The 24,417-nt window shown below is 38.8% G+C and overlaps 1 pseudogene; it reads left to right on the top strand.

The window, feature by feature from the left end:
• The window catches only part of LOC143171967 (protein hinderin-like), a 260,191-nt pseudogene that overhangs the window by 104,343 nt on the left and 131,431 nt on the right, over nucleotides 1-24,417 (top strand).

Raw genomic sequence — 24,417 nt, 5'->3', positions numbered from 1 at the left:
TGCAGCAAATGTCAGCATCTCAGCTGTGATGAGTGGTGTGTGGTGTTTGTGGCATGAGATTATTTTAGGGTGATTAGTCAACGTCTTCATTAATGTAGCGAGAAACAAGACACTTGTACCAAATGTATACTATCCTTAATGCAAAGAATGCATTCAGCACCTTTTTTTTAATACTGCTTCTTATGAGTAAGACCCCATCATTTTTTGGGGGAGCAAGATGAAAAATGCATCTATGCAGCATTACCTACATTGGATGCTGAAAGTCATCTTTTGGTTTTGCTGTCTCCCTTGGCAGTATCCAATCCCTCCTGCCTTAAGGAAAGTGAATAAAATACTACTGTCCATTTGTGGCAGTCTATATATAGGGTCACTGCAAAGTATGAGACAATTCTTTTGATGTCCTAAATTGTATAGTTATTATAATTTTTTAGCATGTAAAGGGTAGTTCGGGTAGTTCCTTTTGTACTTTGGAAATATATCAGGACCAAAGTGGTAGGCTTTGAAAATGGTTTAGGAGCTGTGAAATATCAACTTCTCCCTTCAGAGAAAGTCCAGGTAGCTTTGAAGGGGAGTAAAACTGCAGGTGTGAATGATCCTTCCCCAAGCCACTGAAAGAAAACAAAAAAGCAGAGATAAACAGAGTGATTTTTAAATGTTTATTACTTGTTCACAGTGTAAAGTCCCAATGCTGTAGCTATGACACCATCAGTATTGTACTAGGCCTGGTGGTAATGAATGTTGTAACATTTATCTTTGCTTTTTTGTCACTTATTTTATACCTTTTTTTACTTTAAATAATTCCTGATGAGAGAATCCTTGGTAAATCAGGGCTGCATGTTCCAAGTTGCCTATTACATTATGCGAGTCTGATGCATTATTCAATCAAATAAGTAATAAAAGATTTAAGCCTTTGTCGGTTAGCTGTAACAACTTCTAGCCACATTCCTAACTGTAGTTCACCCAATGATGTGCTGATCTGTTTTGTCCCTTCCTCTAATATATGGAAGGGCTTTCCCATGAAAAAGAAAATAAGAGGAATATCTTCCCTGAGCTGTTAGAAAGCTGGCAGCAGTACAAGTGGATTCTGAAGGGGTTTGTACTGGTGGTTGTAGGCCAAAAGAAAAGCAGGTTGTGGTTTTCAGACTTCTTTGAATTTGTGGCATGAGGCACTAGGTGGCCATATAGGATCCATTCCACTCTTGATTAGCCTGACGTAACTAAATCTGCTTCTGATTTGGATACCTGCTGCAGAAGAGCCAGCCTCCATATGTTCTCTAGTGTGGAGTACCTCGTAACTTTAATGCCAAATGCCAGATCAGGACGTGCTGTAAACAGCTGATTCTGATCACTCCCTGTTTGGGACTGAAGTTCAGAAGTCTGCCCTGAAAAGCATTAATTCTGTGTCTGCAATGCATTTCTTTTAATTGTAATTTGCCCAACTCTTACTTGTTAGTTGTGACCATTCTGTCATTGCCTGTATATGTTTCTGCAGGGTTTTTAGCATTTCTACATTAAAAACAGTGTAAGAGAATATTATCCAGTATCAGTGTAAGATTGACAAAACTAGCACAGGTTAAACTGTGTATTGCCTATATGGCACTTTAAGAATATGATTTCTTTTTGACATTTTCTTTCAATTTCAATACAGGCTGCAAGAAACAAAGAATAATTTTTAAAAACTTGTTCAACTAAGGTCAATCTTTGGTCAGTCATGATGTTCTTTTATGGGTTTTGTTCTGCGTTTATAGCTTTATTTTTTGTGAATCTTGACTCTTGCTAGGAAAGAAAAGATTATTGCTAGTTCTGTGTTTGGGCTCAGACTCTTCCAAAAACATGATCATCTTTTTGCAAGGGTGGGGGATTTATGAAGAACTGTGAGGAGAATTTCATGCTTCAGATAGCCAAAAGAAATATTTGTCATTTAAATGAGAACATATGAATCTGTTGGATTTGAGCATGATTTGATGAATTTGGCTTCTGGGTTGCATGTTACATGAGAAAAGCTGCAAGGATTGACATACCATTGACAGTAGAAAAGCTGGGCAAATTTATATTAAAAAAAGCCTAAACACCCAAATACTAATACTTTCCCAGTGCAGCAGTACACAGACTTACCAGTGTCAATGAATATTGTTCTGCTACTATATTTCTTATTTCATGCTTCATTTTCTCTTCTCCCAGAGCTAGAAGTGTCATAAAGTGTTTTGCATTATAAGTGCTAGGGATATTGTATAGAGACAGTATTTGCCATGTTCTAAGAAATAGAAGGTGCACAGTGAAATCTAAGAAATTGAATAGACAGTTCCACCTCTTCCATTTTCCAAAAGAATTCAGCAAGAAGTAGACGTGACGGCATCGGGAAGAAGCTGTGTCTGTATGTCGATGCCTTTTTTCTTTTTTTCCCCATGCAACAAAGCTGATACATGCACTTGCTATAGATACACTTTGCATGTTAGTGTTCACAGCAGTTAATGATATTTAGGTTCAGCCTAGCTATTGAGAGGTAGGGAAAGGAAAAAAAATGCAGTATAGTAGTAGCTCAGCTTCTCTCAAAAGGGTTTTAATTGAGCTTTTTGTGATGAAAAGCTAATGTTATCTGTTTGTAGAGATGACTAATTCTGTGTTCCAGTTGTAAACCGAGGAGATAGGACAGTAGTCAGAGACGGCTTGTAACAAAATATGGGAGCAGGCATTTGGCTATTGACTAAATATTTTAAATACATTAAATTACACTGGGGGAGAAAAAGGCCACCTATTTTTGTTACATGTTGTACACTTAAGGGTAACAAATAGGAACTCAATGGCTGGTGCTAGTCAAATGTTTTTAACAGGGCTGTTTCCTGCTGTAGTTCTTGGAACAGGAAGTAAACATCTGTATCAGAGAGGATTTGCTATTACCACTGATAATTGCAATGATTCTCTTCTATGAAAGCTGCTTAACTCCAACAACATATTTAACTACATATTTTAACATATTTGTATGGCGTGTATACAAATAAGGTCTATTTTCAGTAGTATTCTATACCTTGTTTCTGCATTGATCAGCTGTAATACATTCTGACTACTTTTGTATATCATTGAAATTAAAGATTTTACTGCATCTTAAGAATGAATGTTTATGCTTCCAGCTTCTTACGGGTTTTTTCCCAAGGTTTCTTTGATCTACATATGGTGAGGTGGAGAAAAAGGATAGTCCCAGAGACCAATGGTATTCAAAACACCAGTGTCTGAAAATGTTTTCTCAGATTGGCAAATTTATTCAAGCAGAACAAATGAGAACCAAAAATGCAGATTCCATCAGTAAGTCTGCACTTCATGTCTCGCTGAAGCAGGGAACGTTAACAGATCTCCTCATGTTACTCTGTGATTATCTATATCTGAAAAAAATGAGCCTTTCCTGCTGATGAGTTAGAGGTATGTGCTTTTATAGTCACAAACAAAATGTAAAGATTTTGGGCTGTGTTTTCTAACCATTCCTATTGTTTATATTCTTATTTGAGTATATTCAAAAAAGGTCGTAATGTTTATTTTTGAATACCTTTTGCTTAGAGCTGGGGAATTTGTCTACTCACAAGGGTTCCAGGGTAGGAAGTGGTAATATTGACAATAGTGCTCAATTTGTTCTTACCTTCCAAACTGGAAAATATTTACCTCCTAGACCACCACTTAAGTTTAAGTGTGCGTTCCCCCCCCCCCATTTTACAACCTTGGAAACTGGTAGATTGATAGACCCAAAACAGTCACAGAAGAGTGGATCTTATTCAGTGAAGTGCAAATGGAAGCGACTCTATTAGTGAAAAAGCAAAACACAAGAAAATCTTTGTATCAGTTCCTACATCGCTGAGTCTGTAGTAAGATTCAAAGTTCTTGCATCTGAGGAAAGTGATGACATGAAGAAAGTATTCAGTGTGGGAGATCATGTAGAGATCAAGAAAATTGGAAAAAAGTCAGCAAATTAATATTTCTAAAGAAAGCCTTGTGTAAGAGAGAAAATAGAAGATAAGTTGGAAATGCTGTCTAATATTAAATGTTTTAGGAACAGAAGGCATGAAGGTGAGAGCTCAAGGAGGAACAAAAGGGAGCAGTTAAGACCATAAATATTTGATGATGACTGTAGCAGGATATGAATTAAAAGAGAAGGTGGATTTTGTAGGACTGAGCGAGGAGTGGATCATGAATTTCTGTGTAAGGTACTGGAAGAGAAGTATTACATCACTGACAAGGTGAGGCTACATCTAGCACTTATGAAATCCGAGGGCATGTATTTATACTGGGGGCAGTTCTGCTGTTACATTTACCATTTGTCTTGGGGGGTGTGTACACAGCCTTTTTTATGGATGCTGATTTCAGTAGAGGCTGCATTTCTACGTGAAACTCAGCATCATCAGTCTTGCTATAAGAACCAAGCCTCACTAATAGATCTATTTCTAGCTCTTCTAGTTGTGAAGAAGGTGGCCCTTCCTCTCTCAATCAGTATGCTGCGGAGTTGCATGGCCTGTGGCTATGCAGAGTGCAAAAATATTGAAGAAGTCTGAACTTCAGCATTCAGCTTTGAGAGGTGACTAGACTTCCCTGCCTCTGTCCATCCATTTCAACCCCAAAACTTCCACTGAAAAAAAAAATTGTCTTAAACATAATTCAGGGCCTCATAATAAAAAATGTCATGTGGTTAACCTTTAATACAATGTAACATTTAAAGAATAGTTTGCATCTTTTGCTGGTAAATTACTACATAAATATTTAGGTTAGGTGTGAATAGGAATGTGGCATTATTTATGGATCCATATTTCTCTGGCATTTCAGATGCATGGTTGTTTCGCTCCTTAATAAATGCAGATATTAAAAGAACACGCACAAACAAAGTGCTAATTTTAAAGCTTTCCAGCTCAGGGGATAAAAATCTCCACATGTTTTGTTAGAACTGCTTGTTGTCTCCTGTTGCACGATAGAGAGAAATCATTTAAAACACTTGCAGTTGCATTAAGCTCCTTTATTTCTGATACTTGTCATGGAGTGACATGTCTTGCCTGCTATTGCAGATTGGTAGCAGAGCAACCTGTCACATGTGAAGATGTTTTGGTGCTGTCTATTCCCTTTGACTTCAGAGGCAGATGTGTTATGGTACAGTTACTGATTTAATTTTTGCCCCATCTTGTTTCAGTTCTTTCTCACCTTAATCCTTGAAAGGGGAAGGCAAGAATATTCAAAATGTCTTATTGGTGAAAACTGTCAAAAAAAGAGGAAAGCGCAGGTTCCTTTTTTCTGGTTTAGCTAGAGATCAGACTATTAGAGAGACTGGCCACAAAGCTACATTGCCAGTACAGGGCACAACAGTTCACAAAATGGTCCTGAGATAATAGCATTGCAAGCTGTTGTGGAAGCACTCTGAGATCTAAGACATGTGAATTCTCTTGTGCTGCACAGACTTCTGTGACGTTATGTAAATCACATACCTTCTCTGTAGCTCGCCTTCCCCTTTATGAATTGTGACCTTCCTTCTAGAGTGACCATACAAGGATGATGAGAGTAAGTCCATTGATACCTGTAAGCTATTCAGATTCTGCAATGATGAAGCTTCCTAGTTGTTAGCACAGGAGTAAATTTCCATTTGAGATGGAAAAGGTATGGGTGTTTCCTTATGTGTTGAAATTAAGGAGAGATACTGAGCAGTTCTGCTGCAGTCTTGGCTTCTAAATTAATCCTGCACTTCAAAAGTTAGTTCTTTGGGGTCTATCGCTCCTCCATGGTCTCCACGATGTTTATCAATGAGAACACCTCAATGAATATTCATACTTTTGCACCTGCAGCTTAGCAGAAGTATCACTTGAGACCTGTAGAATCTTGTATTCCAGTTCACTGAATTTCTCACTGAACAGTTTCCTGTCCTGTATTTTGAACTTGTGAGGAAAGTAACTCTCTAGACTTATTTATCTTTATTTATGGTCCTCTTTTTGAAAGCCAGTCACTTCTAGTGTAGGGCCCTTGCAAGGTGTTTACATACACTAATTTTCCTTTCCTACTTGGCAAGAAACAGACATTCCCATATAGCTTGGTGTGCAGGTTACCTTGATGATCTGTTGTTCTGGAAAATACCCCTAATTTCTCTGATATTTTTTTATAGGCCCCTATTGTATAAAATCTTTTAGTGTTGAATATTTTCCCCATTTCCTTATAGTGTCTTTGTTTTGATGGCGCAGCAATTTATTATAATCATGGGAATGTATTTTACAAGAAGGCCTTTTCAGTACCTGTACTGACTACTTGACTAAGCTCTTCCAAGCATCCATGGTGAGCCCTGTATTATCTGCAGACCCACTGGATCACAGATTTTTCTGGTTTTGTTTTTATGGAGAGTGGCTGTATGCATGGAGGCATCTGACTGTGATTCTGACTGTATTCCAATAAGTAAAGAATTTGCCAAAGAGCTATTTGCTTACTCAAATATTAATCCTGTGAGAGGAGGATATCCGAAAGTATCATTTCCTTGCTGCCAGTAACTGTCTTTATGCAAAGTGTTTTCAGCTATTATTTCTTCTGATGTGCACTTCTGAGTTTAGATTTCAGAATTCCTGTCTTCTGGAGTAACAGCCCTCCAGCATTGATATGCTCAAAGCTAACACTTACCAATGTTTCTCTAAGAGGCATGGAGAACTGTTTTGGGGGAGAAAAGTCCTGGCTAGGGAGAAAAGATTTTCTCTCTTCCCCACCAATACACTATACTTCCTTGGCTGATAAGCATCCAGCTGGATATCTTGGCATGCTCCATGTAAGAATCCGAGAAGACCTCCAGAATGCCAGCTATTCTTCTGTGGTAATAAATGTGAGGATATAGGGATGAGATGAGGGTTTTTCTTCCAGGAGATTATACTTCAGAGCATCATGAAACAACTTTTTACCTGAAATCATGTAAACTTCCAAAAAGACAACAGTGAATGGAAATGGGTCAGTGTCACTGCGGGGATAGGCCTCTCCTGGAAAGACCCTTTTTCTAATACAAATCTAATCAGCCAGAGTAAGCATCTTTGTCTGCAAGAACAGTAGAAAAATCCCAGGAGCTGTACATTTGGCTGCTGGAAGTTAAGTCTTTGCTATCAATACTTCCCAGTAGAATCCCAGTTTTCTTCCTCTTCAATAACTATTAACCATTTTATTTGGAAATCTTGTTTGTTGGATATGATAGCTTCAGAAAGTCAAGTGTGAGGGAAAGAGAATTTTTTTAACGTGTTTTCTAACAATTTATGAGTGGTAGCAATTCTCTTCAGATGGTTGGAGAAGCGGTATCTTCACAATACTTAGCAAGTTTTAATGTATTTTACCTGTTTATTGTATTATGATGAGAACATAAAATGTCTGTACCGGGTCAAAACACCAAGTTTAGTGTTTTAGCTCTGACAGTGGCCATAACCATGTGGCAAAGTATAAGGATAGGATAAGCAAATAGTAATACTTGCCCCAAAGAGTCTCCCAGCGTCCAGAAACCTGTAATTCAAACATGGAGTCAGAATGTGTCTCTGTGTTTGATAGTACTAGATGGATTTTTTTGTTGTTATGAAATTGTTTAGCTGACTCCATGTAAAATTTAAACATTCACAGCCTCTTGTGGAGAGCAGTTCCACAGCTTAGGTGAACTCTGAAAAATCACCTCTGTTTCTTTGTCTGGAACCTGGTGGGTAGAAGTACAGAAGAGCTTGTAAACACCTGAATCTGTTTGTTTAGTTGGTGGACAAATGCATATTCTCTGTCCTGAAATGCTTCCAATAGAAATTTTCTCTCTTGCTCTGTCCTATATTCATCTGGCTCATAACAGTTCTCCCATTTGTGCAAGAATAAGGGTCAACGTGGTCCCTTTGGTCTACTGAGAACATAAATATCTCTTTTTTTTTCTTATATGATTTCCTCTCCTCCATATAATATTAAGGTACATTGTTCTGGTCTGTCCTGGTGTATCTGCAGGCACAAATATATATAATCTGGGACAGTGTTTTACTGTTTGTATCATATAGCTTCCTTTTCTTCTGCAATGATACACATGTGAAGAATTTTAAAATGCCTGTTAATTTGAGGAGCCATGGTTTACTTTACGTACTTCTAAATCTCAAATTGTCAGGTGGAAAAAGGTCATTATTCATTAAGTTGGGAAGGTAGAAGTTTCCTGCTTACAAAATGTGGATGTGTCACCTTTTGGTCTGAGTGTGATGGAACAAAAGTCAAGAAATGAAATCTGGAGTGTTGGCAAAACAAAGGACTTTTATTTTTAAATTTTTAATTTCTGACATTTTTAAGCAGCCCTGTTTAGTTTGCCTAATGATGTCTTCCATTTTGAGCTGTGAGGCTTATTTTTGAGTACTGTTATTGCAAAAAAGAGCTACCACAAGGAAGAGCAGCAGAACGCATGCTGTTTCAGACCTTAGTGCTGTAAATGACGTAGAAATGTGCATATATTAATGAGGGGTATAATAGGTTTCAGTGAAAGTGGCAGATAAGACGTGTTAATCTTGTATATTAAATAGTCCTACAACAATGAACCTTATAATGAGGCTGTTATTAAACCTTCTCTTCACTGGCTTCAGTTCAGTGAAAGCAGTGCTTTTCAGTCTGGCATGTTTAAGGCCAGTTTTTACAAGAAAGGACCAACTTTCTGAGGCCTTTGATGTCATTCTGAAATACTTATCTAATTAGAGATGTGTACAAGACATGATGGAAAAGAAAAATCTTTGGAGCACTCTGATGTGGAATACTTTCCTTTTTTTTGGATTTGGGGCACCTCCTATAAAGTGAGTAGTAGTGCGCTTGTACGGAGTGTGATTTGACCTCAGCTGCCTTTTATAAAAGGAGCATTGCATTTCTCTCAGCAGGAGTGTGCAGACAGGTTGTGTTCTAAGAAGGTTAGAAAGACTATCGAAATAGCAATAGCTTTAAAAGAGAAAATTATCAAGAATGATAATTTCTGCAGCTGTGGCTGCGTGTGTGAGTGGAGGGGAGTGTAATTTGAGGAAGAGCAGTAGCAGGAGGACTGCACGGCGGATTTTCATGTTTCAAAGTGATGCGTTAGATCCCTCTCTGTAACAAAATTAACCTCAAACTTTGACAAGCACTCTGTGCAAGTTGTTAGGAGAGCGGTAATATCCAGCGAGGTCACTAGGTGGAGCGACAGGTCCATTTTTCTTGTCTTGGGGCAGACAAGTGCTTTTGTCAGCTTTGCAAATGCACATATGGTAGAATATTATAATTTTGTGGTTACAATTATGAGCAATTTGATAGAAAATGAAAGCTAAATTATGCAGTGTTCCTTTTATTTGTTTAATTCTACACTCTAAATATGTAAAAGGAATAAAGAGCACTCTTTTGCGTGGATGGTGATAGGTGCAATACCTTCGTTTGGCTTCATATTCTCATACAGCCCAGGTTGAGATTATTTTCTGTCGTACATGATGAAATGTGTGGTGTTGTTCTCAGATGCTGGGACTGTTTTGCACAGAAATTGTAAATGGCTGAATCTCCAGGCTCCTTTTTTCCGTAAAAAAGGATCATACATTTACCAGCTGATAGATAAATACATAAGTAACAAGTTCCTTTACAGTTTCCAGTGGAAGAGGCTGGGTAGCTGTGCCATCTAAGTAAATGCCAAAGGAAATCTTTAAAGCCTGAAAGTCGCTATAGACATTGGCAGAGCTCCCCTGAAAGGAGCAAGTATGTTCTGAACAAACTCTTTCTTGCCAGCGAAGGAAAATCTCCTGGCATTGCCGTTCTTAAGCCAAAAGTAAAAAATTTTTATGGCCCATGCCAGGACCAGTAGCCTGTTACAATGATCTGTTGGGTCTGTATTTTGTGTATTCAGGTTCTTAGTTTTTCTGTCATGAGATGATTGTTCTTATGAAAACGCATGTTTTCACTAATGTCTGTAGTGGCATAATTTGCCTTTTGTGTGTTGCATTCTTCCCTCCTTTTCACTAGAAGAAAGTTGTCAGCACAGCCAGGCTATAGAATAAACATTTGTTTTCTTTTTTCTTTCTTGTTAGTATCCTTTTTTTGTTATTAATGAAGATAACGCTGCAGATGTGTTTTCTACTTTGAATGGAAAGTGCAAGGTCTGAGATGGTGTTTGCATTTATTGATCCAGGCACATCTGTTGGCATATGATGGCTTGAGATATTTTTGTCCTTACCCACCTTTGAACCAGACAATATGCAGCTAAGCTGTCCAATTTGATTGGCATATCCTGTGGAAAGGATTTTCAATACATAGGATCAAATCTGCTACCCTAAACTGCATTTACATTTTGAAAGTATGATAGAGACTTCTCTGAATTCATGTGCTATGTTGGGAATTAGTTTTAAGTTTAAACACTTTCCTTGCTCTCTTGAAATCATACTGGCTATCTTTTTGTTTGGCCAATTTTAGATGCAATATAATTTTATATAATATATATTTATATAGTGCATTTCAATATTTTTCAGTATCTTTAAAGTGAACTTGGGGAATTTCATCATCTGGGTGGAAGAGAGCATCTTGGTAGATGGTATAAAACTCAGGCTGTCTATAAAAGAAATTTAAAAAATTACAAGTACTAGGAATAAATCATACTGTTGACTTTAAACAGCGTAGGAAATCTATCTTCTTTTGCTTTTTTTATAGGATCAATTTTAACAGTTGCCCTACAGCTGGTATGGGTGGAGATTGAAAGATTATTTTTTGAAAACAACTCATTCAGCTGTTCAGGAAACTGCATTTTTATCTCTGTTCTCACCTGACATCACTAAGTCCAGAGACTAGATTTGAATTTGATGTTTTACATATGTTCCTGAAAGCTCCAAAGGACTGCCCTGGCTTTGTCCCAACTTTGTTCTTAACTCTGTAGCTTCTCTTTAGATAGGTAACCATAAGTTAACTAATTTGTATGCGCCATAAGCAGTCTTGGTCACTTTGAAGTGTAATCAAGTCATGAACTAATTACAATACCATATTCCCAAAGAATGTAAATTTAATTTCCCTTCAAACAGAATGGGAATGTATTAAGCAATTCCTTTATATGAGAGCTGTGGCATTCAGCAACATAATGCTGATGCTTCAAACAGAAGTGAAGTTCTTAACTTTTGTGGTCCTTGTGACCTTTTTTCCCTATGCATCTTCCCTTTTTATTCTTGCATCTTGAGTTAATTTACTGACTGGATAACAACATTAAAAAATTCAAGTATAAATTAAAATGTAACAGTTGGTCTTCAGATTGGAGATCACTCTATCTTATTGTATGTGACTTGCTTCTTTATAGTATTTTCAGAAACGTGCTTCCTGAGGACTTTGGATCAGAAAGAGATTGTGTTTTGAATTGAAGGCTCATGTCCTGGTTTCGGCAGGGCTAGAGTTAATTTCCTTCCTAGTAGCTGGTACAGTGCTGTGTTTTGGATTTAGGATGAGAATGATGTTAATAACACACTGATGTTTTAGTTGTTGCTAGGTAATGCTTACACTAGTCAAGGACTTTTCAGCTTCCCATGCTCTACCGACTGAGAAGGCTGGAGGTGCACAAGAAGCTGGGAGGGGGCACAGCCAGGACAGCTGACCCAAACTGGCCAAAGGGCTATTCCATACCATGCGACGTCATTCTCAGTACATAAACTGGGGAAAGCTGGCCGGGGGGGGCCACTGCTCGGGGACTGGCTGGGCATCGGTCAGTGGCTGGTGAGCAATTGTACTGTGCATCACTTGCTTTGTGTATTATTATTTTATTTCAATTCTTAAACTGTTTTTATCTCAACCCATGAGTTTTTCTCACTTCTACTCTTCCAATTCTCTCCCCCATCTCACGGGGGGGTGTGTGAGCAAGTGGCTGTGTGGTGCTCCGTTGCCGACTGAGGTTAAACCACGACAGCTCATAAGGTTCAGACCCGCATCAGGTGATTTCTTTATTACATTGAAAAGTGGATGTGCAGAAAGTTCCCTACAGGATCTTAGCATCACTGTGCCAAGGACTCCACATAAACTCAGTTATATAAGAACGGCTGAAGTAAACGTTTCATAAAACATTTTATTACCTTCACTGTTTGCAGCATCTTCAGCGTTTAGATAATAAACCTTCATAGAAGTTACTAGTCTTCACCCTTTCACAGAACAATGATTCACATAGGTTCAAGCCACTTTTATTTTATTTCTCTTAATTTTAAAGCCAGAAGAAACGTGTTAGGCTTGACTTTGATCTGTGCCTGGATAGTTTGACTTCTGAAATGCAGTCTTGTTGTTGCTCTTCTGAGATGAGATTGTGAAAGCGCAGGACTGCATGTATTAAACACAAGTTGTATTTTAAAATTCAATGTGGATCAGCTTCAAATGAATTATGTAATAATTGTTTAATGCTAAAGGAAAGAGCTTAGAATATCTTAGTTTATATTTTAAAGTGTTCCTTTTAGATGTTAATTCATTAATAGCAGCAGTTTATTTTTATTCATATGACTTTTCATATGTAAAAGTGGTTGAAGCTGCATTATTTTAATCCTTTCTTTGCTTAGGAAGAAGAGAGCCTGCAGGTAGAAATCAGAATGACATACATATTGCTTCTTTCCCAAAAGGCACAGTATCTTTCTCCTATTGATATGCAAAATATTCAGGTAGAAAATAAACCTCTTTGCATCATGTGTCAAAATACTGAAAAATATATGCTTGGGTGATGCATGGAAAAATGTCGGCCCACTTCAAACTGAGTGCACTTGTAGTGGAGTTTGCCACAAAGCTGTCATGGGCCTTTGGGGCTCTGCAGACTCTGCAAATTCTGTTCTCTTGTATTATGAGCATTTTAATGCAGCTTAAGCCTTAGTTGTAGATACAGGTATAGTATTATTTGGAGACCCAGCTATGTTGGGTCTTAGCCTTTGCTTGAGTTTGATGAAATGCTTTCTTACTCTTGCAGCAGCATTTTAAGACATTTTTGGGCTGCTGACTAACAGTGCAATGCAATGCCATAGTTGTACAAGGTGCCAAAGTTATAGATGCAGAGGTCTGTCTATTAAACAGATCTGAGCTTGCTTTGACATTGTTCAAGTTGCCAGACACAGTCCAGCCGCATTCTGGAAATGGTGTAGTTTTGGTGTTGCAGCCAAACTAAAAAAAACACCCCACAAAAAACATCAAAGCAAGGTACATTAGATCAGGCATGAAGTGCTCGATGCTGTGCAACTGTGGCTGTGCACAGCTCCTTGAATAGGTCTGGTTTATACACACCTAGTTGGAGGGCAGGCAGAAAAGCTCAGGTCTGCCTGCAACTTGTCTGAAGAGATTTTTCTTTGCAGACCGAACTCTCTTTCACTGCTCAGCCTAGCTTCAGCAACGTAGTGTCAGTGTTACTTCCTCAGCATCTCCTTCTCAGTCTAGTTTTTTCACAGCCTTTGTGTCGAAGGGACTACCTGAGGCAGTGAAGAGAGTTCGGTCTTTGCTGAAACTGCCAATATTATGATAACTAGTCAGCTTTCTAGATGCATGTCCTTAAGCAGGGATTAAAAGAAGAAGTGTTTTGTGGCTACTAGATCATGACGGCAGATGTCAAAAAGCTTTCTTCATAATGTGCTGAAATCATATCCCTGAAGGTTTCTTGTATCTCTACCACAAAGTATAAGTTATTGCTATCTTATTTAAATTTAAATCTAACTTGTGCCTCTTTGACTTTTTCCTTCCTTTGCTTGCTTTATTCATCTTTGCATATCCCTGTAATAGCTCTGAGTGTCTAGAGAATCTTCCACTGGATATAGGGGCTGATGGGACCGGAGCATCTTGTTGCTGAAGATGGATATTTAGCTATTGTGTTCTTCTGGACATGGATCAGAGTATGCAGCCTTGAGTGAAAGGACGGTCCAAGTCAGAGCTATAGTCATGCACTATAGGAATTGGTCATCCCTGGGCATCTTGTTTGATGCTTGGGAAGTCTATTAGGGCTTCTCTGCATGGGTGAATGCAGGCAAACTTGCACTCTAAGCTAATCAGGCACAAGATGAATCTGCTCTGTTAGTGCTATGTCTAAGCTATGCTAACTTACCCTACAGCTAAAAGACTTGTGCCCTGGAACTGGCTTGTGTAGTGTGTGACTGCTGGGCTGCACCTGTGCGCACAAACATGACCGAACACTCCCTGTGCCACAGTTTTTCCATGTGTAAAAAGGGAACACTAGAGCTTATGCCTGTCCCAAAAAATGTTTGTGACAAGCCAATGAGGAAGGAGTCACTAGGTGAGGACTTCTCACAAACACTCTGAAAATACAACAGGGCTTTTGATTTTAGTTTGATTGCCAAAAAAATCTCATTAGTAGTGTCCTCTTCCCTTGATAATAGCTTCTAGAAAACTTTTTTCCAGCCCCAGATTCCCGTGACTTGTTGTTACTTTAATTTCTTTTTCTTTAAAGTGAGTTAAAACTGAACATTCCTTCTTGAATGATACAGGCTAAAAAAAAACCTTCTTTCTAAAGAGAAGGTCCTCTACCTTATTTCTTTTTTTTTTTCTCTTACAATAAGTGACTTAAGAAAGGCAGAACTTCAGCAAATAGCCCTCATGGACTAGCTTGGTGTTGGCTTCATTTGAAAATCTTGACTGTAGATGAAGAGACCAGCGGGTGTTTGCACTGCTGTAGCTCACAGAAGGATGTGGAGGCTGATATGTAAAATTCAAAAGCTTTCTAGGAAGTTGCTGAATGCTCTAAACCAAAAGAGTTCAGATTTTAAGCTGGGCTTCACTTATAGTCAAAGAGGCAGTGGAAACAGTGTACTGGGAACAGTGCAGGAGGTCAGTGGTTATGCTAGAGATTGGCAGTTTTTTCTCCCACCTCTTCCCCCCCTCAGATTCTCGGAAAGCAAGGAACTGTAGCTGTCTGTCCTACTTCAGCTTGTGAGAGGGCTAAAAGTATTTCAGCAAGGAGTAAGCTGGAAGTAGTTGGTATAGTCGTAGAGCAGACTTAAAAACCTGAGGCTTAAGAGCGGAGCTGGAGAAAGAGTAGGGCTGAAACTTTGCAAGGTGGATGGACCCTACCAGAGGTGGCCCCCTCTCCCAGCAGCCTATTCCCTCCTCTCACTTCGTGCCAGCTCTTGTGCTTTAACTGACCCTTTGCATTGCTGGTTCAGTTTGCTAAGCCCTTGAGGTAAGTGAGGTGTTTGGAAGAGCTGCAGAGCTGGTGTGGATGGAGGGAGTGAGACTCTGTGGGGCGAGAAGGAGCTTGTCTTTGGCAGCAGTTGAGCATTACGATGGCTCATGAAGCTTCACCCCTAAGATAAAGCTCTTTGTTCCCTGCCTAATGTCCCTCTCCCTGGAAATCTGTTCCTGGCCTCCTTAAGTATGCCACTGCTGCGCGCTACCAGTCCCTCTTCTCAAAGCCAACTCTATCTCCACTGAGGCTATTATGTCTTAAGAGCCATAAATGAACTCTTAATTCTGTGACTTACATTCAGTGACGAAATTAACTAATTCTATAAAATGTATAGTACTTGCAGTATGACATATAAATGTGGCTGTTGAAATCTTAACCTTTGCATTTCTGATTTTGATCCCCCCCAACCTTAATACTTTACTAACAAACTGCATAAAATGTATCACTCGGATACATTCAAATGCATATTTCTTGGACATAAACCTACAGTTTAGTGAAATGCGAAGTACCAGTTCTGTCAGGTAACTAACATCTTGTAAATCCAATATTTGTGCTCCTGAACACATGAAGAAATATCTGATGTGAGCATTTAGGCACATTACTTTTTCTGTGGAATGCAAATCTGTAGGACTTGTCCTATAGGGATTTTTACCCTTTTAACATTTTTTGGTTTTTTTTTGTTTTTTTAAGCAGAATATGAAAATATTTATCATTACCTATGTATTTGTCTAGAGACTGTATTGCCATAATATGTGTGCCCTCGCTATATCAGAATGATTTAAATATTTTTGTGGCAGTGTTGTATATTGCCTGGCTAATTTTTAGGGGAAAAAAAGAAGAGATCATCTTGAAGCTTTTAGCAAAAATTCAATAGAATGGAACAGTAAGATTTAATATTAAGGCTTTTCTTTCTTAAGAACATATTCTGCAGTAAATGTACCAGTACATTATGGAGAATTATTGTACTTAGAGCTATTCTGCATGTGTCAAACAAATGACCATTTTTATTTTTTTTCCATTTGAAGCTTCATGTTTGTTTACTTAGTAAGCAAAGCAAGGCTTTGGACTCTTAGACTATGGTGGCTGTAACAATATATTGCTTAATGTAGCGTGATTGTGTGAATGAACAAGGTTTTTTCTTCCAATACAGGAAGTTTTAACAGTTACAATGCTGACCAAATCTTAGGAGAATTTCAGGGATATCTCGGCTGCCATACAAGCTTGTGTTAACTATTGCCTTTCCCAGTCATGATCAGATAACTGACCCTTGGACAATCAGGATTTTCTTGCATGCTTTTCTAATGTTAATTCTGGATGTCATGTTTTAAGGTGTATTTAAAATAAATTTGGCAGCTGCAAGCAAGAGGTGGTGGCATCGTGTGCACAGCAAGGGCTCTGCAGTCTGTAAAACACAATTTGGACATCTTTTTATGATACACTTGCACATGTATGTTCTAAGCTTGGGAGTGAGGGCAATCTTGCCTAGCTTTCCAGCAGGCCTGATATTAACACTGTGGCAAGAGCGAGGATAGGTACATGGCTGTCAGTCCTGTGCCCCAAGGCTGTTTAGGGTACTCATTCCTTGTGCCAGCAATGTGCTAGTTGGAGGGAGAAGAGGGTAAAATCTGTTTTGTGGGGAAGGGATTGCTGGAAGCAAAGTGAATTGAGGGCTGTAAAAAATTGATAAAGATAGGACTATCTGTTTTTATATTCTGCCACATAACATGGGTTTAAATGAATTTCCCGATAATTTGTCTTCAAATACTGAAATTTAACTCTTAGGCTGTATAAATGAACTGGCTTTTTCTAGAGTAAAATTCATGCCCTGCGTCCAGGCTAATATGTTCACCTACTATAAACATTACTGCCTATGGTTACAACCGGAATAAAAAATTTCTTTTATATACATCGTAGCTGGCAGAGACTCCTGAGACCACCACAAATCACTTCAGCCTTTTGGTGCGCTCTGACGAAATGAACTGAAATGTAAAATGGCTCAGGCTTCAGGCAGGCTGGCTCTGGAAAGCAATTAGCTTCTTTAGGCCATTGTTTGTACCGTCCCATATTTCCAGGTGCTGAGCAAAGGTGTTCTACGAGCTCTCCTCATTGATTTAAACATTGGGGTTTAATAACCTCCCATTCCTTCCTAAAATTTTTTGCTTATTCTCTGTGTAGCCTTTTATTTAAAGCAAAGAAAAACAAACAAACAAAACCTGGCAAGGCCCCCCCTCCCCCAAAAGAACAAGAAGAAGGGAAAAAAACCACAAAACCCCCAACTCAGGGTCATAACAGGGAATAACAAAGCAGTGAGTTATTTATGCAGCCATGAGTGGCAAAAATGATTGCAACATGAATTTGCCCAGAAGCAATGATTAGATCATAAAAATGTTAAGGAAATCTGTACCTTAACACCATTTTATAGATTGAAGAAGTTTTTGTTCCCTACCTTAATTGCAGTGACTTGTTATTAAAGTATTTATTCAGAGTAATCTCTTTGGACAGTGAGCCCTTATCCCGTCTGCACGCATAATTAAAAGTAAGGGGGGAGAGAGGGGAGCATAAATGGTTTACCATGCTACATGAGCAAGGGAGGGAATTACACAATGACAGGTGAAGAGCAGCTTTATCTCCTGTTGGAATTTCAATGCTGCAAGCAAGGCAGGACGCTGTTGCTTGCTAATATCCTTGCAAACACCACAGTTGCTGCTTCTCCAGATTACTGTCCAAAAATCATTGCTGGTCTCTGAAAGGCCTGTAGCGCTGCATCTGTGGCTGTGGGTTTTGGAGCCGTTGGTGCTCAAACAGAGAGATTTGGATTTGGGTATGTGGGCTTGTGAATCCATGTCTGTGCTTAAAAATGGACTATTTACGTACTTGGCTGGCTATTTATTTATAAATAAACATTGGTAGTGTCTGGCTTTGTTGAATACAAATCAGAGGGTTATAATTGTTCCAACTGAAACAATGTCATCACCTGCCTCCTGTTGCTGTCCCTTTTCCAATGATAAAAGAATTTGGTGCAATTCTTCTTTTTCCATTCTCTGAGTAGAAAGAAGGTTGTACTTGAACATTCATCTCTAGGCAGATTTATCATCATTAGGCAGTACTCAAACACACAGTATCTGTTTTTAAATTGAACTTTTATGGATATAAATCAGATTTACGCAGAGTGAGTTGGCATATATTTGACTCTAACTATTCGCTAAAGAGTATTTTTCCCTTAACTTCTGCTGTCTCACCTCTGCAGCAGCAGTACAGAGAATGCCAGGAACTTTTGAGCCTTTATCAGAAGTACCTAACTGAGCAGCAGGAAAAACTGTCGCTCTCCCTTTCTGAACTCAGTGCTGTCAAGGAAAAGGAGCAGAAGGTAAGCTCTCTTCTCCCATCTCCTTTTTTAATGACATCTTTGAAACATCTTTTCTCTTTTCTAGAACTGAAACTTTAAGTGTGTTGTCTTGCATTATACAGTGTCGAATACTGTTTTGTGATTAGCTTCCCATGACTCCTTGGATTGCAGGAAAACAAAAAAACCCCCAATTTTTTGGTCAATAAAATGGGTGAAGTTAATTGACCATGTGTAATGGAGTAGGAATCATAGGAACCCATGCCTTTGCTAAGGAAAAAGTTAAGATGCTCTTCTGTTTTATGTCCTGTTTCTTAAACAGTAAAATAATTGCAGTCGCTATAGATACAGCCTTTCAAATTTTCACTATGGCTTTTGATGATTTAAAAGGACGTTACAGATGATGTATTTGGTCAATAAGTGCTTTCTCAAGTCTGTAAAGCAGCCCATCTGATTTGAGCTGTTTATAAAAGAGCTATACTTATATATGCAGTTTAAAACCAGAAAATGTTGACTAGAGGTACAACATGTTACATTAAGTGGTAAAATGTTTCTCAGATGCATGCGCCCAAAGAGTTGAAAACATGGTTGCTTAAGATTTTTTTGTGATAGCTAGGTGCTTGATTTGCATCCCTGCTGATAGCAGATTATACCTTGGAAATGAAGGCTACTTACACAAGTTCTTTAGCCAGTATTCTTACCTGCTATTCTCTTTCAGTAGCTTCCATCTACAGATCTCCAGAGTCTATCCTACGTAAGGCTATGCCTTTTTTATAGGTTGGGCCATTGATCTTTTCTTTTGCTGGAAGAGTTTTAAAGGCTTATAATAGGGCTAGAAGTAAAGTGATCAGCACAGAGTATCCAGAAGGTGGCCTGATTCTAGCCTCTCGGTGGTTCCCTACTAACAAAATTGCACAGACAGATCCTACTCAGGAGCCTGTGAAGGAAGGAGTGCATATTTAATTCTATTCAGGAAGCAGGTAGAACTACTTCTCTGACTTCATCAGCATCAGGAATTGTTTTTTGTCCTGCTAATGGTTTTTGTTTGCGGTTTTTTTGGTTTGCTTTTTTTTTTAAATATGTTGTTGGACATGGAGCTGTTTGTCAGTCTTTTAGCCTTTATAAACATTTCATTTCCATTCTTTTGTATTTTTGTCTGCCATCCATTTTGTGATGGCATTGAGTTCAAAACAAGAACTTTTTTCTCTGAGAATGGATGATGCCTGTGTTCTCATCTGTGATATGCAACTTGCTGGGGATCTCCATGGAAAACAGTCCAGAGGAGCCCATGGCAGCTGTGCCCACAGCACCATGGCAGCTGTGTTTGGGATGATGTCAATACCTTTCTCAGGTTTTGCCATGCTTAACCTTTCACCTTTAGCCTTTCAACTTTAAATACACATACCTTGTACTAGGTTAGCACCTAGTATAAAGCTATCCGGTGTAATCACATCTACAGTGCTAAAGTATAGAAGCAGATAATAGGAAACCTTCAGCCCATTAACTGTCAAATCAGCATCTGATGGTACAGCAATCCGAGTTCATCTCCTCTTGTTCTTCTGTCTTCGTAATCACTCTATCAATGTATACGCAGAGACTTCTCTGAACTTGTTTTCTGATTTCATGTGCAAAGTTCTATCAAGCTTGTCTTTGATCCCATTATTTCTTTTCTCTGTACTTACAGGTACTGTTGTCCACAAATGCAAATTCAGATATTATATCGAGGTTTGCCTTGACATTTCATTTATGTTTACCTAGTCTACAGCTCCAGCCTAGCAGGTCCAAAATTACCCTAGCCCTCTTGCCCTGTGCCAGAGCTTTGTAGGCATAGATAAAAACCTGTCAAAGCATGTTTCAACTGGTCTTTCTTATACCTTGCAAAATATTTCTAATGTTTCTAGCCTTTCTCTTCAATTTTCTCTTTCTATGCAGTCCTGGTAGGCATAGAGCTGTTTAAATCTTTAATGCCTTTGGCTTTATAAATTTTTACCTTTTTTCCCAAACAAGCACTTCATGCTATGTTTCTCCTCACAGCTCAGAAACTGTGGAGAGATTTGCAGGACTGCCTCACTGTGTCGGGTCTTTCCCTAACGCTCCTTCACATGATAACTATCAGAACCAAAGAAAAGTCACTGGGCTGCTTCTTGTTGGACTACTGTGTTATTTTCGCACACCTCTCTTGTTGCTGTCTTTCTGTCTCTTGTCTTGATACCTGAACTGTGACCTCTTAGGGTCATGATAGGTCTCTTTTTATTCTGTTTGAGTGTTGTCTTAACACAGTAGTTCAGGCAGGCATAGGGCTTGCATTCTGGTGTCTGCCTTGATGGGGAATGCCACAGGGGAACGCAGTAGGGCGGGATTTTTGGGAGTTAAGAATTGGGAGAGTGACAGACCCAGAAAATTTTCCTCCTGCTCTGAGTGCTGCCCACGCCAGCTCTCTCTGCCCTGCTGAAGCTTTTATTCTCTCCCTCTTTTTGTTTTAAGCTGGACTTTGAAAAAAGCCACCTTGTTTAAATATTAGGCTAAAGGAAGTCTTCCTGAGTTTTGTTAGAATCCTGATCCATTGGGAATCTTTTCCCTACTGTTTGTTTTTGACTGGGCTAAGGAAATCCTGGATATGTCAGGCTTTAAATCAATAGATACTAGCTTGCTACCTGGTTTTCACTTCTTTGAGCTGTCTAGGAGATGTAATCAGCATTTCCTATTTCAGGTGACTGCTGATGTTACCAGGGCATCTGTGCTTCAATGTAAGATGTCATTCTGATTTTCCTGTGTCCTGCAGAAACATGGGACTGCACAGTTATACTGAAGTACTGAAGCACTTCTTTGTTCTGCCTTTTATGAGCTGTTCTTTCTTGTTTCTGTTCATTTTCCCCTCTTTTTCCTACTTATTTCTAATGCTACACCTATATCTTAACATCACCTGCTTTTTTGCCTGACTTCGTCATTCTTACTGTACAATAATGCTGACCATGAGCTGTCACTTTCCCCTGGGCTTAGATAGGTATTTGAAAGCATCTCCTTTCAGTGTTTAAATGCTGGGCTTTGTGTTAGAATGAGACAATTTAACAGGTCAAGAGAACTGCAGCGTTACCAAACATCTATGGCGTTGTTGCAAAAAGAGGTGCAGTTTTATGGGAGACAAACAACTGCAGTAGCTGTGTGCATGTGGCTGAAATGCAGCCCTGGTTTGTAGCTATATTGAACTAAGGCAGCTACTTTGGTGTTAACTTTTATTTTTGTCTGTTTTAGCATCACCTAATGGTAGAAATAATTCTGAAATCATGTTTTCCTCTTAGCTAATACTGCTTCTTTATAACGAAAGTCAGCCCTCAAAATTTAAAGAAGCATTCTGGTAGTAGTGAAATAAAATTGCTGGGAAGATGGTGGTGAGATGATTTAAGACATAACTCTCGTGGAGTCAATAATCAGTAACTTGGAACATGGAGCTTCCTTTTTCTGTGAGCTAGATAAAGTTAATTCCATTTGAAAAGATACTTAAGGTGACATGAATTGAATTATTCAAACTGGCCTTCTCAGCATTAACTCTAGGTTAATATCTCATGATGCCTCTGGTTTCATTATAGGAGTTTTAAGTACATAACTTTTTATAATAAATTCAATACCTAGAAACCGAACTGAAATTGGTTTACCTTCTACCAACCCATAAAAAGAAGCATTAACTGTAAAGTGAATATTAAAGTGGTCACTAAAGTTGACTCAGACAGAGTCAAAGAGACAGCTCTTGTGTAAAGGAAGTGAAGAGCTCTACTGAACAATAGGCTTTTGCCCTGATGTTAATAGAAAATACCATCCATATTAAAAAGTAGTTAAACCTCCTATAAAAAATGATTTTTGGATGTTCTTTCTGCAGCTCCCAAATGTTCAGTCGTTGCCATTTTCAGAAGCTTTACACAGAGATATAAAGAAAATTGCCCTTGTTCTAGGTAATCAGGTCTGACCTAGTTATATAGTCGCTGCTTCACTGCCATCTCAAACAGAGACAAGAATCCAGTTTACTTTGGCAGGTCTCTGGCTGATGAATCTGTAGATATTTTGCAGTGTAGGGTAGGACTTGAGTCACAGAAGTTGGACAGGCAGCTGAGTTTCTGCAGGACTGGGCTGCTTGAGCTACTTCATCTAAAAGAAAGATAATGCCTGTAGTCTCAGCATTGCCTATTAATGTTAATCTTTGAATTTACAGGTACAGTTGGCACCTTTTTTTTCTTATTTGTGGAAGATTATCAACACAACTGCTAATTCCCTTGATTTACATAGATTCTTGTTATGTATGTGTTTTAGGCTTCGGTTCTCCCCCCTTTGTAGAAATGGTACAGCTATGGGGTGGGATTGTAGACAGAAAGGAATATCAAGAATTTATTTTCAATGGGATATCTGCTCTCCCCCTTTCTTGTATATTATGTCATCTGTCTCCTGTTTGGTGTTTATATTTTAGTAATGCCAGAGGCCCTCATGAGGAACGAGGTACTGTTATGTACTAAGCACTGTGCAAGCTGTTACGACCCAGACTGGGTGACCTGGGGGGGGGTCGTAGCAGTTTTGTGATTCCCTTGGGCTAAATTAAGGTGAAACGACACCAGGTGATCAATTAAACACTTTATTTATGGAACATGCAACTTAAACTTGGAAAGCGTAATAATAGGCAGCGTGGATTCTATTGAGGCATTTATAAGAAAAGGAAAGAGAGAGATATCACCACCCTTGGATCCCGCGATGACAATGACGGATGTGGCAATCCTCTGGTCATGGGCGCGTGCACAGCTCCTTGGATTTGTGCCTTTTGTAGTCTAGTCCCCGCCTCTCGGGGAGTTATGTAGCTCCTGATCCTTTGTGCGGGCGCCATTGGGACGGGGTGATCGTGAGCCCCTTCCTCAAATAAACTCTGTATGACCTCTGGCCATATATGGTGCATTGTCATGCCGGGCCTATCAGAACATGGAACTGCGCACCCTCCAGCATGCCTTCTGCATCTTGAGTTATCTGACCTCTCGTTTATGGTTTATTGCTGCTATACAAACCGTGACTTGTTTTACCACAATGGTTGAGACATTAACTTTTTCAGTCTCTCACACAAGCATATGGAAAGACATGGTCTGCTTTGAGAAGATTGTAAAATCTTAAGAAGATTAAGTTTTGGGGGGGAGGCTGATAGTAAAAAAAAAAATATTTTTTTGTGTTACTATTGCTCTTGAATCACTTGTTCATTTAAAAATTGTTGACACACTTGTGGTGTCATTTCACAGTAAAGTCCAGAGGAAGCCATTTTTTGCAAAGACTAGAAAGCCTTGCTTTCTTTTCATGTCAGTGACTAAAATTCTTGTCCATATCATTGTCTTTTTTTACCTCGATGATGGTGATTACATACTGAAGCTTCAAATGTTGGTTATTTGATTTTTTTTTTTTCCTTTGAAAAGGATATTGAAACAAATCAATCTTCAGAAGCCCTTCCTTTCTGATTATCCCTAAACTTTCCCATTCCTCTTTTTTCAACGCAGATTGCCTTTAAACACATTCTTAGCTTGCTTAAAGGAAAAAAAATCCCACATATGCAAACAGTTTTGAATGCTATAAGGTAAACCTGCATGATAGAATTGACTTTGTCTGTTTACCCAGCTGTATGGGAACAATGGATGAGCTCATCTGAAAGATACTTGAGAACTGGGATAATAAATAAAGAACTAATTTGCCTGTGGACCCAAAGGTATTGGAATAATTTTACAAGGCCAGACAGAGACAGAGTTTTAGCATGAGTAAATATTGGGAATAGCCTTGCCTTACCTGTGTTACTTTCAGCAAATCCTCTGATCTCTCTCTCTCTGCCTCTCTTATCTGTAAAAGGGAGATAATGTTTTTGTCCTCATTCTTTCTGTTTTCTACTGAGAATGTCAGGTTTTGGATGCTTCTTTATGTATGTTCAAAGTGATTAGTGATGATA

Source organism: Aptenodytes patagonicus, chromosome W, assembly GCF_965638725.1.
Source record: "Aptenodytes patagonicus chromosome W, bAptPat1.pri.cur, whole genome shotgun sequence".
Taxonomy (NCBI): Eukaryota; Metazoa; Chordata; class Aves; order Sphenisciformes; family Spheniscidae; genus Aptenodytes; species Aptenodytes patagonicus.
Note: the sequence above shows the minus strand (reverse complement) of the source record. Positions and strands in the feature narration are given on the sequence as shown.